The following is an 18,971-nucleotide window of genomic DNA, read 5'->3' as shown; positions in this document are numbered from 1 at the left end:
AGATAAGGACGATCAGCAGCGGGACGGTAATGTCACGACGGAATGAACGTCGGCATTCGTTTCCTTTGAATTCTTAATATCCTAATCAGAAAACCGCGCTCGCCGAGAAATGTCATGCATTAGGCAAGATCACAGAGAGCCTTCCAGAAAGAGACCAAACATAAACGTAATGTTGCAACCGGCCAGGAAGAAGCACTTGTTTCTTTCATACGTTGTCTTACTTGTTCGCGTTGAATCGATTTAATTTAATAAAATCTAAAAATATTTAATCACTCTTAAAGGTCCCTTACGAGTGAATACCTAAGTGGCTCCAAATATGATAATTTTCTCATGACCATGTCGATAACTGATACGCGACCAAAATTATTCTGACAATAAACCTGTATCTTTGTGTGTTTTAAATCTTCATGGGAAAAAGAATCCTCATATGTATCTCGTGACGCGGATGCAACTTGCACCGATCGATCGCATCCACATCGAACATTGCCGAGGATCGACAGGACGATTCCTCCTCGACTGATAATGCCATCCAGCACGAAAAGCAGCGAAGATGAGGATGAGGGGAAACGGCAGCGGTTAAACGGCCGGCGTTGCGTATCGAGATATCGAAGCCCAAGCTCCGCCCGTTCCGCAGGAGCCCAGGGTCCACCAATGAAGATCTGAAACCACCAGCCAGCACGCGACCAGTTGGGCTAAGGGCAAACGTAAAACTCACCGATCGGCAAGATAACTGGTGTTTAACACGCGAGCCGAACCGGCATTAAGCCCGGCCCACCGTGCGATTTCCGCGCGCTCGTTCGCTCTTCTCTGTCTCGCGGCGATTGATTTACAGCCCCGCACCGGCTCTTCTTCCCGCGAAAAGAGAAGAAGACGAAGCGGGAAGGACGGGGACGAGGGACACACGAACACACGTGTGCGCGGCATCCGGCTCTCGGGGGAAGAAAGGTGCTTTCTCGCCGCGCGTTACTCGTGCAACGCCAGAGTTCGTTGCACCGGACTGACATGAGCGCGGTCCACGTGAAGCCTCTCCTCGTTCGCCGGATACTCGACAGATTCCCGCAGCATTTTGCACTTACAAGAATTCAGTGCGAGCAAGCATATGTATCTTTAAACAGACCCATCGGCGGAGGAGGTGCCCTTTGTTAAAATGTTTCCGTGGGAATATCATTATGTTCGGCTCATTTCCAATCGCACATGCGCTCATTCGCAGGAAGTGCATGTCAATTGTTACATCAATGATGGCTACAATCATTGGGGGTATGTATATCCAGCGATTGCCCATTGTTCCAACATTAACCCCCTTTGGCCATCTAATATATCAGCGGTAGCTATGCGGATATGCCCAATGACTGTTGATATATTCGACGATAGTTTGAATAATCCTAGATGCTAGGGGGGCAGCTTTGAGCACATTTATCCAATAAAGAAGATAATTTCAACTATTTGCATTTTATGCAAAATTCAAGTATTAAAATAATCTTCAGTGCATTAATCAAAAACCTCACAGGGTGAGTAAATAAAAATTGAGGAAATAAACAGATCTCTTTAATTTTGCTATTAATCGCGACAAGTTACCGGAGAATCGAAGGCTTACTTTATAATGCTCATTATGCGTTCACACCTCAAAAGCGATCGGGCAACAACAGTTTTGCGAAACGATCGCCGTCTTATTTTGCAGAAATGTGGCGACGGATAAGTATCGCGCATCTACAAAGCGATGGTTAAAATTCAGTCGCGGCCCGAAGCCGCCCCCTCATAAAGGAAGCGTCGGTTCATAAATTGCCCCCTCCCCTTCCATGTCCTTCTCTCTTCCCTTCCACCTCACCCACAGCGCAACGATCTCAATTTTGAGGGTGCCAGCAGGAAACTACCACCCTCGACAAAACTTACTGAATTCATTATAGGACGAACAAAGGCACCACCGAGAAGCCTCGGGCGACGTGCTCGTCGCGCGCCGTTGTAGGACGATGTAGTGTTGGGCCCCGATGTGTTGGGAAGGGCCAATCGGGACCCTTCGTGGCGTAGGGAACCCTACTTGTGACGCCGCGACGCTAATAAGTGACAATTGCCTGCCATTAAAAGTGTCGGTCATTGCGCCGCGGGAATGGACGTCGTGCTTTTTCTGAATACAATGGAAGTTGTACATGGCGGAGAAGTGAAACGTAACCGACGAAAAATGCCAAGAGAAAGAATAAGTAACTATAGCCAACGTGACTTAAAAACGACGTGGTATTCTTGATTCAATTTTTAATCGTGAATCATTTTTATTACTATTAGAATTTCTAATATTATGTATTTTTTTTATAAAAATTCTTCGGTAAAATTGAAATCATGTCAATTTTCATTTTCACTATGGGATCTTAACATTAAAAAAATTTTAAGTGTTTCTCAAGTTATATAGAACTCTTTGTGCTTGTCAAAATTTCTTTAATAATATGTAGAAATAAATATATTTTGTCTGTTTTTTTTTCTTAATATGTATGTATTTTTGAAAATTATTTTATATTACAATTTCTTTAATTAACATAAAAAACTTATAGCGAGATATTATTTTCAAATCACATTAGAGAGATCGCGGAAAAATCAATATGCATGTTACAAAGGCAAATCAATAAGAATATTTACGTTTCATCGAATTCGATTAAATGGGCATTATTTTACGTGAAATTCTTGGCCGGATTTCATTCCATTCCCGATTTGTGGAATTTGATTCTGCGGGAGGTATGCGCACGAAATCGGCATAATCGTGTTTGTTTCGCATTACCTATCCTCGCGGGCGAGCAACGCCGGTGCAGGAATGCGGTCCGATTATTCGGAGGAAGCCGTAGGATCCGTTCCGAGATCTTCGTAACGATCGAGACGTCAGAATCGCCGATAACGCCGTTCGAAAAACCCGTCATGAATTCTTCATGTCACACCTCGCGCCGAAAAACTCTGCGACGAATCCGAAAACCTTCGGTCTGATCGACAAAAAATTGATGACGCAGAGATGTGTTTATCGATTATTATACATCCAACATATATCTAATTACGATTCATAAATTTGATGATTTAAGTTGGATCAAATTTTCGTTCAAAAAAAAAATTATAATCGCGTTAAGGGATTTGATAAAAATAATTAATTAGAAAAAAATGTGATAATTAGCATAAATGTAATAATAAGACAAGTCTTTCTTTTTGCTATGTTTCTTCCTGTTTACAAGTTTCTTCAACGTACTGACGTGTACGATTACATCGGAAGCCCCTTTGGCACCATTTTTTCAATGTAAAATAATAATGGCCGGTGAACGAGAGCAACAGGCACCAAGGAAAAAACCGACTTTTCACGCCCGTAAGGCGTAACTCGTCGCGCGCCGACAGGTGTGTAAAATCATTTAAATCGCCGGATCAAATTCGGTCATGATCGAGCTGAAATACATGCGGAGGCGCGCGAGCAGGTGTTGTGATCGAAGAGAATGAGAAACTACTTTATTGTTCCTGCGAAAGAATAAAAAACCATCAAAAATACCATCCGAATAATTTTAATTTAATAAAGTAACTTGCATCGATACCCAATATAATTCCTACATCATGTTTAACAGAATAACTTCAGCAGATTAATTGCACAGTCTGCATTACTTATCGATTGAAAAGAATTTTACATATATATATTTGCAAAAACTTTGATATTTAAAAAATCGCTATATTATATATGAGAAGCACTATAAAAAATCGCTATACGATATATAAATATCAATGTAAAATGAAATACAATCATTAATCTTTTCTGCCATAAATTCCGAATGCTACTTTGTATTGATCAGCTGAAAATGACAGGAAAGGATCAATTCTTCCAAAATATTCAAAGGAGGCCGAAAAGTTTGGGAACCCCTGGATTGAAGGAGCCTTGCCTTCGCCAGCGTCCCTCTCCCTGTCGAACACGCCTACCGTCTGATCTTGTAACACCACGAATTCGATCGAATTTCACGGCGTCAGGCGGCACGAAGAGATCTCACGAAGTAGGCCATCTTTTTTATCGCACATCTTTTAAACGCCCGCCGTGGATCCCAGCTGCGGATGAGGTCGCAACGATCCATCGACTGACCTCACTCTCTTTGACAGGCCATTTCTAGTCTTTAACTCTGGGAAAAAAGTACAAGAAAGGAATTGGACATATCTTTTTCGTAATGAGCCTTGTCAGCGCTTTGTGTATTTTCTTTCTAGACTATTTAGATAATATGCACTTTTCTTTCTAGACTATTTAGATAATATACACTTTTTCCCTTTTGTCTTTCTATCTTTAAAAGCTATTTGTTATCTTACTTCAAGTGTATACGAAAATAAATGTCGTTTAAGAAAGAATAAATTTGATTATTCTACAAGTGATGCATGCATATGTTGTATATTGCAGGATTTATCTTATATATTTAATCATGTATATGTATTATATGTGTAAAATTTTTGTTTGTCATATGAATCTTATATAAAAGATGATGTAATTAAATAATCTAAAATATCTGTAATAATATTCTAGATAATTTTATGCTTACAAAATGAGATATTATTTTTAAAAATGAGCAAAAATTTTATTCTAATCAAGCGTTAAAAAAAAGAGGGTATATACAAGTAACGCCCTTGTGTTTGTATCTTCGCGTATAGTCTGGTTAGCGAAATTTATTCTTGCGAGAAAAACAGCACTAGAGGAACGCACGTGACTCAAGAGTTCGCTCGGAATGCTTAGCTGCAGAATCCTCGTGGAATCCACACGAGCAAATTTCCTATTTCCACAATGCTGTCGGACCGCCGTTCCTTCACACACCCGGCGTTTATCGTCCGCCAAAGCTACACGAAAGACACACACATACTTGCACAGCTACTTAGGCCGATATTACACTGTCTGCATGCCGGGTACTATAAGGTTGGCAGATTATTGATGAAGCCGCGGCCGCGCGAGGCACCGCACACATCCTGCTCGCGAGGATACAGTTATGATTGCTACAAGCAACGCCGGAGCGTTGCTAACGTTATTAACGTGAGAAAACGTGACTACCTTCCTCTCTCTGTTCTCTCTTCTCTCCTCCTGGCATCTCGAAGCTCGGCACTTGACATTATTTTGCACGTAATACTGGCGGTAATTGCGAATCCATTTAGAGAAAGTAGTAAAGCAGGGTGCATACTTTTCGAAAGGAGGGTAGAATTTGACAAATATATTTTGAGAAAACAATAATTTCCCAAGTTTTAAATGTAGCATTTATGATCAAAACCGCTAATATTTTATTAATTTTATGTGTATAAAAATCTTACATATATTCCTTAATTTTGAAGCTATAAAAAAGCAATAAATGATGCATCGTTAATAACATCTTGTCTCTAGAGGAATACGTGGAAAGAGGAAAAATACTATAGCAGATGCATTAAACGAGGATTTCTTTCGATTAGCGCGCGACCGATCGTATAATAAAATTAATTTCCGCCCAGGTGGTTGACACGACGCGGCCGTTTGTTTCCGGTTGCATACGGTCGAGTATAAACGGCCGGATGACAAGGGAGCCTATCGATGAACCGGGAGAGGACAGTGGGGCCGCATTCCATCGGGTTAAGATTTATTTGCCGAATAAATGTTGAAGAGGTATTTTTAATGGCCGACAATAGCGGCCCGATAGTGATCTGAGAAACGTATTGTCGCTGGACGTCGTATATAATCCCAGAGGCATCGACGCGACCAACACAAAAAACGGACGCATATCGCCCTCCCCCTCTTTTCTTTCACCCATTCGCTCTCGCCAGGATCTCACCTTCCCTCGAAGAACGTGTCTCTCTTTTTCTTTCTCCTTTCTTTCTGACTTATCGGTTCTAAAAGCGAATTTACACGATTTACATTCTTGATGATCAAATTTTTTATTCAAACCATATTAAATTACCTGATGTAATCCGATGCATTCTTATTCTTGACTTTATAAATGATGCAAAGTGACGAGGACACGTGACTACTTTCTCTTTAGAATGTATTGCATTAAATGACAATACTAATCATTGATATATTATTCTAGAATATCTATTCTATTAAACTACGTTTGATGCGATAATTTTTTAATATCTCTTAAGATTATGATATATTAAATTAATCCGTATTCTTTAACATTAAGAGTCATAAAAAATTGTAAAAATATTTTACATATATTATGTTCTCACATACTTCAGGAAATAGTTTAGAGCTTATGTGTTTTACTTTTTGCACGATCATCGGGTCATCATTTAAATACGAGCAAAAATAGAATTTTAAACATTTTTGCGGAAACGCTATTTTTCCACGATTCACTTTCTTTCGCTGCAAGAAAGACTCATTCGGAATGATCATCCAGAGTGAATCGTATAAATTTGCCTTAAGAGAGAATCTTTCGCGCTCTCGTCGCACCATGATCTTTCCTTGTTCTCGTTCCCTTGATCCACGTTTATTCTATCTATGCCTCTCTCTTTATTTCTTTTTTTGCTTGCTCACTCCTGTCTTTTTCCTCGTCTCTTTCTTTTCATTGCCTCACGAGCAACGACGACGCGCGTCGCCAAGTAAAGCCTTTGAAGTCGATTCTTTTGTAAATCGACGTTATTATTGTAATTGAATACTTGTCTCCCAGAGGGGTATCCTTTCGGTTCGCGTACTTATGACGCGGGGATCAAATCGGATCTAACGCCAAGAGCAAAGAACGGAGTCGGTAGTTGAAGTTCCATGCGAATCATGCTTCCACTTCAGAGCTTCCAATTTAGAGCGAATAACTATCGTGATTTTTTTTCGAAAAAATAAATATCACATTTAATGGTAATATTCTGATGTTAATCTCTTTTTTCAGATTCAAATTTCGCTTGCAAACAATTAAAAAAAAAGAACAAAGTTGCTTTTGGGAAGAACTTATTTGTGAATAATTATTCATTTCGCGGATCGAAAAATCAGTTTTTTTTTTGAGTCAATCTTATTATTTATCATTGTATTATTTGACAATCTATTGTGCAAGGAAATTTCAAAATTTCTGTAAGTTCCATCGATTTCACAATTATTTCCTGTTCCCGTCTAACGCGCGTATAATTCGCGACATCGCTGTCTTTTCTCTCCTTCTTTCTCTCGAGCAGACCGGAACTTACAAGCGCATTAGCGTACACGCAGCGAACGCGTCTTGTTCGAAAGTTAGAAATATCCGTTTTCCCGGCGAGAAGAGAGAGAGAGAGAAAGCGAATCTAGACGCAATTATGGGACGGCGTCGCGCAGAAGCTGCGTTTAATTGGACGACTTCCAGGCGCCACTAGGATATTAGGAGCGGCAACATCTCTGGAACAGAGGAGGGTCGAGCCGTCAGGATCGTGTATCGACTAATGTCGCTTTAATATTGTACCGAATTATCAGTCGCCGCGCCAGACCAACCGGATTAATTAAGCTAATTATTGCTTATGCTCGGATGCACCCGACCGAGCCGTTTCGCACGGCTGCAGACGCGTTTCGAAAGCGCGCGTATAAGATCCGCGATTATTGCACGGATGGACGGTTCGCACGCGACAAACATCAGCGAGAAGCGCGCTCGCGAATTTCCGACCAAAGCTGCCGACATTCGGCAAACTGAAGCTCCCAATAAATCGGGTTTCCGCGTGAGTTTCCAGTAACGAAATTTGTTCGAATTAATACCTAACACTTTTCTTTCCGTCGAGAGGATTGTATACGTGAGCAGTTGTTTTATACATGTATATTATAAATAAGTGCTTTGTCAACGCGCGAATAAGATTAAATTTTAATATACTTAATATGCAAAATCTGCCCATCACTGGAAAATTATATAATCTCGATTAATATCAATGTTAAATCGTCGATATTGATAGATTTTCTATATTAAAATAAATCTAATATTAAATATTTTAATAGGTTAAATTAAATTATTAATTAAAACTTATCTAACCGCGTATTTGATTAATTCGAAAATGAGACGATTTGAAATGATTATATATAATACTAATTAATATTCGCGTTATTAATTTCCTCGTCTTTAATAATGAAAATAATGTACGCGATAATTATCGTAGATCAGCTGTTTATCGGTATCAATATTCCGCGAAGTCACATATGCGCGTTGCACTTGCACTTTCCTTCATCATCGACGATTTCGATGTATACGGCTGCTTGCGCATCGTATTTATCGAGCTGATCTCTGTCGATGCTGTTTTTCTTGTTATTCCGACGATCGTTACCGTTATTGTAGCGACGCTCGCCGGGTGCAAAGACGATGGTGAAATGCACTTATATCGCAGTCGAGAGATACGCGTTTTGGCGCAATACGCGCCGAGCGTATCGCATTCGACACGAGTAAATTTTGCGCTCGCGTTCTCCCTAAGTTGCACCTTAAGGATTATGCGCTGAAAGGTACTGAAGGAATCTCGAGGCAGCATCGAAGTTACGCTGGTGCAAATATCCACGCTTGAACGCGCACGCATGTCCCTGTATTCTTCGCTAAATGCGTATTTTATCGTAACTAATACATTTCCCCCCAGCGATGTTCAAGACAAATATTTATTTTCGCGATTCTAACTTAATTTTGCGCAAATAAGATTATACTGCTGATTTTATTTTTGTACCTCTCGTGACATATTTTTTCACTGCTTTATAGAAAATGTATATCTTGCAAAAGTAACAGATAATTTATTTATTATCTTAGTTTATCGAAAATGTATTAAAAGTGTTATAAAAAATATCTATATACATACTTTTAGCTCGCTTTTTTACTCTCTTCTAAAAATTATTCTCAAATTATCGACATTTAATTAAGCAAACGTTTATTTGTCAAATAATTTAATATGTCGTTCTTGCATTTTGTGTAAAATCTTTTTCAAAGAGGATTCTTGAACGTTTTCGTAGATAGATAGACACTGCTCTATCAATATTTACTAATTCAAACGGTTATTGAACTTCTCGTAAAGTCCAACAACATGGCGAAACTAATTGCATATCGATCTTAATATCGATTTATTGCCTAGATAATTGTATAATCGGCTTGCGTGCATTTCGCTGTTTAGCACGTTAAGCAGATCGATGATATTTTGCAACGCGCATCATCATCCGTGAATTTGCTCGCGCATCTGCCATAAACGACGTTGTTGCAATTTCGACTCGGGACATTGCCCCTCTTCCATTGCAAAATTTCCAAAGGACCAATGAGACCGTCATAATTTCCCAGGCATATTATTTCGACAAACATTTCTCGGCGCTCTAACCGACGCGGCGTGGTATCGGTTTATTTTTGCGCGTAATGAATTCCGGTTCGACGAATTTGCCGTTTTATACACTGTATTTGAGGTAAAATATTTAATTGCAATGAAGTAACTTACTGCGCGGAATTAAATTATTCCGGCACGCTTGGGTTTTTAAATCCGCTCAGCTGCGTTTCATCACAATGATTTGCGCATCTTTTTTACGCCAAAAATACATGCGTCAATATTTATCACCTAAAATAAATCTCAAAATTAATATTTGTATACGAATAATTAAAAAAGAAAATTTAATATAAATAAGACTTTTTTTAAAAACAGTATAAATATTATTTTATTTATAATATAATATTTCTAAATAAAATATTTTTTCATACAGTATTGCTGCTCTTATATACACATTTTGTTGTATTAGAAAAATAATATTTTGAGAATATAGTATTTTTTGTAGACTTCATTTGAAACTTATTTTTGTAATTGTAATAGAGTTGTAACGGTGTTCGCGCCTTTTTAGACACGACGAATTTTTGTTTAGCATGAAATCGATGCTACAAGCACGAGCAATGATTCGACGAGCGAAATGGCGATTAATCTTGTCGCCGCCCTTAGCTTCTCCTTTTCCATCGTGAGCATAATCCACGATGCTGCTTCACGTTCCACAAGGAAACCATAGATCCTCTCTCTCACCGCCATGTCTGCCGTCCTCTCACCTTGTTCGAAACAAGACGGGCTTACACGCGTATTTATGTATAACCCGCGTCTTATGCTCGAAAGCCCGATGTACAAATTTCGAGCCCTTCCGGGCGAGGAAAGCGTCAGAGCGGGAGATAAATTCCTCTCAAGAATTAAAAGATGTAAAACAAGAATCCATCGTTCTTGATTATTATCAGATTACAATCTTATAAAAAATGATAGAAAGACATCGATTTTATTTTATAATCGGATTTTATTCTGACAAAAGAATTTATTAATCGTTTCATTTATTCACACATCCAAAAATAAGTTTATTCGATTTGACAAAATAAAAAAAATAAATTTAAAATTACGCGTTAGGTTAAAACATATTGACTTTTAAAAATGACATGTTATGTCATTATACATGTTCAATGTTCTAGTTTTTAAAAAAATAATTATATGAACATGTAATAATTATATAAAATTATATAAACATATGATGAATATGAACATATGATGAAACATCATGACAAATGTGGGAAAAACTAATTTGCAATTGTTTAATTTAATGTGTTAGATTATTAAAATTTTCAATTACAATTTTACATCGTAATATTATTATGCGATATGTAAAAGTAATTATCATAGGTGCAGGCAGTGTTGATATGACCAATATCGCTTGCAATTTCCTCGGACGAGCGTATCACGTACCATCTAGAAATTATCACAGCGCGACGTCGCTCCATACGCAGTTGCAATCTCTGGGATGTAACTGCGCGCATATATGCGCCGTGCACGGTATAGTAATCGGATCATAATGTAATCTGCGATTGGATATAGCGGCCACTCGCTCGTGTGTTAAGCAATCGTGTAATCGATCCAATCGATTACGTGAGAGGGGAGAATAAATGCAGGAATTTGGAAATTTTTTTTTTTCAAAGGCTACGCGAGATAAAATCCAACAACGATAGAAAATTAACCCAACGCAAGAATTTGATATTCGCAGGATTTGAGAATCGTGAACTTAATTATGCAGGCGTCTAAAAATCAACATCTCACAATAGCGTCGAGAAATTACATGGCCGCGACACGCGAACTCTACGCGAAATTATGCGCTGTTACATCGCTGCACGCAGTTACAATTTCTAAAATGTAAGCGCGGGCGTCGTGCCCGGTATAGTAATCGGGTCATAATGCAATCCGCGCCGATGGATATATTCGACGACCGCTCACGTACTCCGGAATCGTGTAACTTTATTGGAAGACGACGAGGGACTTCCGTCCGGTTATCTCTTCGAGCCGACATGGCCGCTCGTGGATCCTGAAGGGACGCGGACAGGGCGCAAGGGGTTGGCACTAATAGCCCTTAAGTTGGATGAAGTTCGCCATTGTGCGAGCCGTCTGGGCGTACGTGATCAGTTTTACCCTTGGATAATCGCACCACCGGAAGCCTGATCTTCCTATCGTCGTACTTAACTGTAAAGACTTGCACGGGAGACACCATATTCGTAGAATTTCCGTAAAGAAATGCGAAATGTTTTGTAGTTTTTTTTCACCAAGTTTTCTAAAATTGTAAAATTGTTAAAAAATAATAATAATGCAATAATACATTGCGCAATTTTAAAATTATTAATATCTAGAGCCGTGTGATTTATATTGATAGACTTTAATGTCCATTTTTTATACGAGATTAATGTATTCAGATATTTTACGTGCTCAAATCACATTAAAAGAGAGAAATAATTTACATCTATGTGTATAAGCTTAATATTCGAATGATTATTTTTCAAATATCAGTTATGAAATTTTTCTCTTAAATTCTACCTAATTTCGCAATTTAATGACACATATGGAATAAGCGATATCGAGAAAGAATTCCAATAACCAGCTCATCAGAAAAATGACATATTGACTATCATCGCAGATATAAATTATGTTTCGACTATCCGGAAAAGAGTAAAACACTTTGACTTATATGCTCCCTGTTGAGTACCGTACAGAGTTAATCCTTAAGGAATGAATTTATCCTTCTGTCACTCAGCAACCGCGCTGCAGCGTCCAAAGATCAATCTCGTAGCGGTAATCCACGCCGCTACCTACAAATTACTCAAATAGCGACTCGACAACGATACAACGATGTACGTGCCGTTGACTCGACAACAGTACAATCATCATCGCATGATCGTCGATGTCCGGCGCGACGCGATTACACGCGTTTTACAATGACGGAAGTCGCGAAGATGCGCGAAGGGCACGAAGGACAGAGAGGGTAGAGGCGGTAAGTTACGCGAAGAAGCATGCGTTAATGATTTCGGCAAGGTTTGTACACACCGACCACATACATCATAAGGGCCCGTCCACAAAAGAGAGTTAAACTTACCGGCGACGATGACCTCACTGCCAGTCATCGTCGATAATGACCCTTCTCCTCTCATGTGCCTTTCCTCCTCTCTTCCTTTTCCCGCTTCAACAATTCGTTTCCCCTCTCTCTTTTTATCCCCATATCTTTTTATATCGTCGTCTATTAATTGTATATCGTATTCTAGTAAAATAAAATAAATATTGCACACCTCACAATCAGTGATTTTTCCTTGAAAGATCGAAATGTTTTGCATATAATCGCTCATTAATTTATCATTTGATTCGCGTTATTTATTCATTTCAGACTTATCTCTGCATTACTACACTTGGTGCATTTATTTACATTGCTTCCTTCTTATTACTTGTATATTCTCCGCCCTGTATATTTCTTTCGTATATTTGTCAAGAGAGAAGACTCGCCTCTCTTTCTTCTTCCTCGTCTTTCCTCATTCTCTTTTTCTTCTACCGCTATTTCTTCCTCTTCTGCTCTTTCTCCACGCGTTCTTTTTTCGCGAGCGCACATACACGCGTGCCTTAATGACGCGCATGCAATCCGCACGCGTCTCCTAATAACCATCGTCATTAGCGCACGCGGAACCAACGCGCCGCGAGGAGGCGAAATTTTTGGGCGCGGCGACGACGCTTCAACAATACTACCCGTCATTTTCGGCGCGCTCGCGTGGGCACGTCATTAAGGCTTCTTTTATAAACGCATCTTTTGTCGCATCTCCTAACGCGACAATCACAACACATACCGAGGATGAATAGTATCAAATGAATTGATTTATGCACTCGATATCTGATTAATTATACAATAAGGAAACAATGCTTCTTTCATTTTACTTATGAAGCTTGAATCGGTATTACGTTTATTGTAAAATTTTTTATGTTTAATTCTTATTTATTAAAAAATATGAAATTAAAGAAAGGAATAAGGCTTCTATTTTATAACCCAAGAATTATTGTTATTTTTGTTAATCCATTCAAAAAATGGATTCCAAATTTTGACCAAGAAAATCATTCATAAAAGATACACGATTTAATATTATAAGTGTGAGATACATTGAAATCTCTGGGACTCCCTGATAATAATATCCTCAATTTCTCTGATACTTGATACAACTCCTATAATTCACGACATCCAATTTGCGATACAAGCTCTTAAGAGAAATCTAAAGTCCTATAATAATAATTCCATAATCATAGTTACGGAATAATCTCTCTTTAAAAATATTACTCTATTATAGATTTTTTTCGGGGGCATCATGGGTGGTACGAGTTGGTTACATTTAAATGCGAGTTTCGCAAGAGACTAATTTCTAACGTCGTTACGGGATATTAATCATCATCGTGCCTTTCCAACTAGTCTCTTTAAAGTTCGACGCAGCCGACGTTACATCATTACGTTACATCACCGTCAGGTAACTCGTGAAAAGACCGAGGGATCGCAGTAGGAACCGGCTAACGGCTGCTGTCCGGCGATCGGCGTAATTACAACGATAATTCTCGGTCGACGAACATGGAGTCATCGCGACGCTTTGCGTCGCAGCCACTCGATAAAATAACGCATCGCGATTCGCTATATCAGGAAACCGCAATTGCAGTTTGATGTAGAAGCTAACATTAACATGGGAATAAATGTTTCAGGCAAACTGCTGATAGAATAATGCATCGCATTTAATAGCATCACATCGCTATTAAAATGTTACTTCCTCTATATATGAATATATTATACATGTATATCTATGTATATATGAATATAAATTGCAATTTTCTTTTGAAATATATCCGTAATTCATTAATTATAAAAAATACTTCTCAGAATATTACAATTTTGTTTAATTAAACAATTTATAGAGGATCCTTCCAATTTATAGAGGATAGAAAGTTATTAAAAAATTGTTTTTTTTTTCACTTTTTAATCAAATATTTTATTAGATATTTATTTATATTTTGTATACAATGATATATAATTCTTTTTAATTTTTTAAAATTATTTTTTTTAAATATTTTGTCCCATATCGAGATACTTTGCTTGCTAGAGTCGTTCCCATCGAAAAGCGCACGTAGTAAATCGCGGTCCATATAGTTCAGCGAACACGTGAGATCCCCGTAGCACGTTTCGGAACGCCGCCACGCTCGAACCGACGACCTTTCTTCGTAGAGCATTTTGCGCGATCGCAATTGCGATCCAACACGGTACGGCGCGACTGTAAAAATCATTATAGCCGGTATGTATAATTGATAATTGATAGATATATACCAGAGTGGGTAGATTAACTGCTCTGCGAGTTTCTGAAGCGGTCGATATGTATCTATTGTACAAGGTGAACGAGAGCAGTTGCAAGGACAACATATACATACACACACACACAATTGCGAATTTAATAATATTAGATTATTATCTGGAGAGCCATTTTCCTTGAAAGTGTTGATGCATAATATCTAGTTTTTTTATTTAAAGAAAAATTTTTTTCAATCATGTGTTGAATCATCAGTTATATATTCTTCTCGTCTATTCATTTTTGTTTCAATTAATAAGCATGTAGCGTTTTATTCTAATCAATAAGCGAGTATGAATTAATCTATTGCTAATTATTTTTAATATCTATGTAATAATTTTCATAATCATAATCATTTTTATAATCATGATTCTGTCTATATCCACCTGTGTGTTACTTATTTTATAGTTAATCTCGCATTTTTCATTTATTAATCGTTTTATATATAAATCCTTATAATTATGTAATCTCTTATTGCGGTTTTATTCTTCTAAATATTTTTATATAGAAGAGAATAATGTATTTCCTAATTCATTTATAATTATCCCGTTTTGATAAATAGATCCTCTCCCTTCCGGTTCTCAGAAAAACCGTTATATTCCTCTTAATACTATCTCATGACTCATATTTGAAACCGCACTGAACGGAGCACGTACGATAGATTAGCAATTCTTGTTAAGCTAATATCGTGCATGACTCGCTTATGCTTATTACACTTTCGTCACGAGTACATAATTGATTTCCAAAAATAAGTAGTTTACTTTTTGTCAAGGAAATATATCAGAAAAAAATAATTAGACATCGCTACAAATATCATTCGAAATTAAGGATTTTCAGTCATTTACTTAAAAGAAGATTACCTTGAATCAATGCAGATGTAGCGAGAACGTAAGATATAACACTTTGATAGGTTCAACAAATCGAGATTAATAATGACAATAACAGACGGATATTGAATCCAAAGATATTTCATTGTGGAATCGGAAGAATATTCGCTGTGTCGGCGAAATATGGTCGAATTAATCAAATAATGCAAGAAATTTTAGAAGTAATGTTTATTCGTTGGCCGAAAAATTATTTAACCCATTGTTTCTTTGAATTATATCTCGACGGATTTTAAATATGGTGGGCGCGCCTGCAGCCATAAAAGAGTATAGTCATACCGTCTCGCGACTTTATTTCGCGATTTTCGTGAGGAACGAAATGCTTGTTCTCGGTAACTTCGCCAACGCGACGAATAATAGGATCTACGATCCGCCATATAAATCTTCTTAAGATCGGGGACTATGTGTCACATAAAGTACATGTTTTACGCGCAAGACAGAAAAGATACGCCACACAGACAAAAGCGTGTATGTGTATGTCCGCGTGTTCACGTGTACAAATGTCGTCGACAGAAAATCGAGATAAGAATATATCATAAAAGATAATATTACAAAGATATAATATCTATTTAAGAAACCTATTTTTACACATGAAAATTTAAAATTTAAAAACTAAGATTTAAAACCTTATAATAATTATTATTATACAATATTGATTGATATATGTATTTATAGTTCTTTATTCAATCTTTATTGGTGCTAAAATTAATCTCTCGAAATAGTACATGACATATAAAATTTAACAATATATATTGTAAAGTTAAAATACATACATGCACATATATATATATTTTACTTTCTAAAAATGATCACTTATAAAATTCTCAAGATATATACGAATACAAGAAAAAAGTTTATAAGATATTCTCGATCTAGAGCGAGAAAGAAGAAGAAGAGAAGGAAATTCTACATTTAAAATAAAACTACAGATTATATATTTAATAATTAATCTACATGTATTGAATTTTTATCAAATTAATAGAACTGTGGAATATTAAAATATTTTTTACACAATGATTATTTTATATTATACTTTTCATTCGCACTTGGAAAAGTATCATGTTTTTCACGTTACACAATCAAATAATTTAGAATATTAATATTTCTTTCGCCAAACATTTTTCAAAATATATGATTTGTATGATGAATTTTTTATATTACATATATTGATACAAAATAAAATATTTGTTGCGTTGTACAAATTCTGCAAATCGTTCTCGTGTGGAAAACATACGGCGCGCAAACAAGTTCTTATTATTACCTTCGCGATTTTACTTTCGTATTTTTGTTAATGAATCCGGCGGCTTTATTCACTCTGCTCGTCCTAGGATCCTCGGGCCAATCGCGGGACCTGATGGATCACCGATGACCGGATAAACGCGAAATACGGAGCGCGCTTTATTCGTTCGCGTCCCCGAGGCGCGCAGCCGCGAATAACGGTGACTAATGAAAACATGCGTTCCCTCATCTCCTAGACGCGCGCGCGATAAGTTCTCGCATGATTCATTGCGCCATTACATCGCGCGGCCGACGGCTCAATACGCGCTCATTGTGATATCGGCAATTTATTGCGCGGGCGGGGTGGTGGCCGCCGTCGCGGCGGCGGACCTGAGATCGATCGAAACTTTCGCCGCCCGCGAAAGTTTTGTCGTCGCTCAAAGTTCGCCGCCGGGTCTACCTGGCGGGGAAAACACCTCGACGCCTTAAACTGGAACAACTAATGTCTAGTAATCGATCGAGACATTTTAAGTATAGCGTAATCAAAACAAGTTAATACGGCTACGTATCTTTAATATGTTATTGAAATAATTCAAAAGGGAACAAGTTAATGTCCTTTGAATATTTTTGATAGCTAATAGGTAGATATTAATTAAACTCGTAATCAACTTAAAGTGTAACTTAATAAGCGTTAAGTATGGAATGTATTAAAACAATTATAAATTCTTTTATCTTTTAACTCTCTCTTTCGAGATCGATTTTTAATTCGAATTTTTAATCATATATCTGGCTCCTATATAAAAATCTCGGTGATTCTCACTGTTTTCTAATTTGATAAAATCCTAAATGAATTATCTATAAAATATATAAGTAAATGTCAAAAGTTGATTTTCTTCATTCGCGTTAAAGAGGAAGACGTTTCATTTTGTTAAATATTTTTTTCGAAAAATTTCATTTTGCGAATGTTGTCATATTAATAGATTTGATGACAAGATTAATGTCAATCAATGATCAATGATATTTTCGCATTTCTCGCTAACTGGAATGTATACCTAACTTAGCAAGTCAATAAAGCATAGGGAGTTTAAAAATTCATCGCAACGATCAATATTGACTGGTTTATCTCAATGCTCTTTCAATGAAGGTAAATTACTTGTTATAAGATAGAAAATGTCAGCTATCTAATCTCAGCATAAGTTTTTTTTTTAAATTTTTATATACATAGACTAATGCTCCGATCAAAATGAAATATCGACACGCGTAATTGGGGATTTACTAATTATTTTTTATTACATAAAATTGTGTATGCTACACATATATAACATATTTATTGTAATTATTTTAAGCAATAATTTTTTATTAAATTGAATGGCCATGCAATCCGGTTTGTGATATCTCTCATCCTGAATTTTTAAAATGAAAGGATTGTAAAACAGCAATTTTATATTATTTCTATCGTGAAAATATCGTGAAATTAAAGCAAACATTTTGCATTTTATTGTATTATTTTAGGAACAAAAAAGTTGTATTGCATTATAAATGATATAATTGAATTGTGTAATATTAGGCAACTGTATAAATTCTAAGATTATGAAAAGATTTTAATCAATATTTCATCTCGAATATTTGACGTGCTCCATTCGTCACGTCCATAGCTTCGCGGAGGCGATATCTCGCAAGGTAATCTTTAAAGACCCAGTTTGCATACAATTTCGAGTAACGTTCCCGTCGATCACGGGTGACCGATCTCGGAAGTGTTGCATCTCATAATTTGCAAAATTCAACGTAATATACCGCGCTGCCTTTACATTCTCTGTCTCTTTCTCGCGAAGGTGAAGACGTAAAAGCTTATCGCGTACGCCGACGTAGGAGAGATGAGGAAATGCCTGTTTTCGTTAGTCACCGTTATTTTCAACGCGCAAGTGATGCGATGCACCGCACTATACCGTGCAAATGCACCGTTGCTTGTCTGCCTGCTGGGCATGTATCGTATGTGCAAACGCGTATGTGTGTATATCTCGCTTCTATATTTTTCTATATATATATACAGAAAGTTTATCACTTTTAGAAATTTGTCTCCTACATGGACTGCAGAAATAAGAAAACATTTTCACGGGAATGTATCTAGATCCATCTTTCATTTCTGACGTTAAAAAAATTATTAAGAGATAATAAATAGCACATTATATATGTATAATTATAAGCAATGAAGCTAAGCAAATATATTTTTAGATAAAATATATTTTTGCATATAACGGGAAATAAGCTCCCGAAAAAATTTTAAAATTCTACAATATGATTCAAAAGAATTCAAAATTCAAAGATTTAAATC

The 18,971-nt window shown here is 37.0% G+C and overlaps 1 protein-coding gene across 3 annotated transcripts in view; it reads right to left on the bottom strand.

Annotated features, from left to right (window-relative positions):
• The window catches only part of LOC145969280 (uncharacterized), a 183,359-nt gene that overhangs the window by 35,117 nt on the left and 129,271 nt on the right, over positions 1 to 18,971 (bottom strand). Inside the window, exon 5 of one of the 3 annotated variants that reach the window (XR_014438001.1) lies at positions 3,839 to 4,121. The exons of the other annotated variants lie outside the window; for them this stretch is intronic. The gene's annotated coding sequence lies outside the window, so the exon portion shown is untranslated. Of the gene's footprint in view, positions 1 to 3,838; positions 4,122 to 18,971 lie in introns of those variants that run through there. 3 annotated transcript variants of the gene reach the window in all.

This window comes from Camponotus vicinus, unplaced genomic scaffold (assembly GCF_025532165.1).
Source record: "Camponotus vicinus isolate PSW18456_S1 unplaced genomic scaffold, iyCamVici1.0 SCAF_3, whole genome shotgun sequence".
Taxonomy (NCBI): domain Eukaryota; kingdom Metazoa; phylum Arthropoda; class Insecta; order Hymenoptera; family Formicidae; genus Camponotus; species Camponotus vicinus.
Note: the sequence above shows the minus strand (reverse complement) of the source record. Positions and strands in the feature narration are given on the sequence as shown.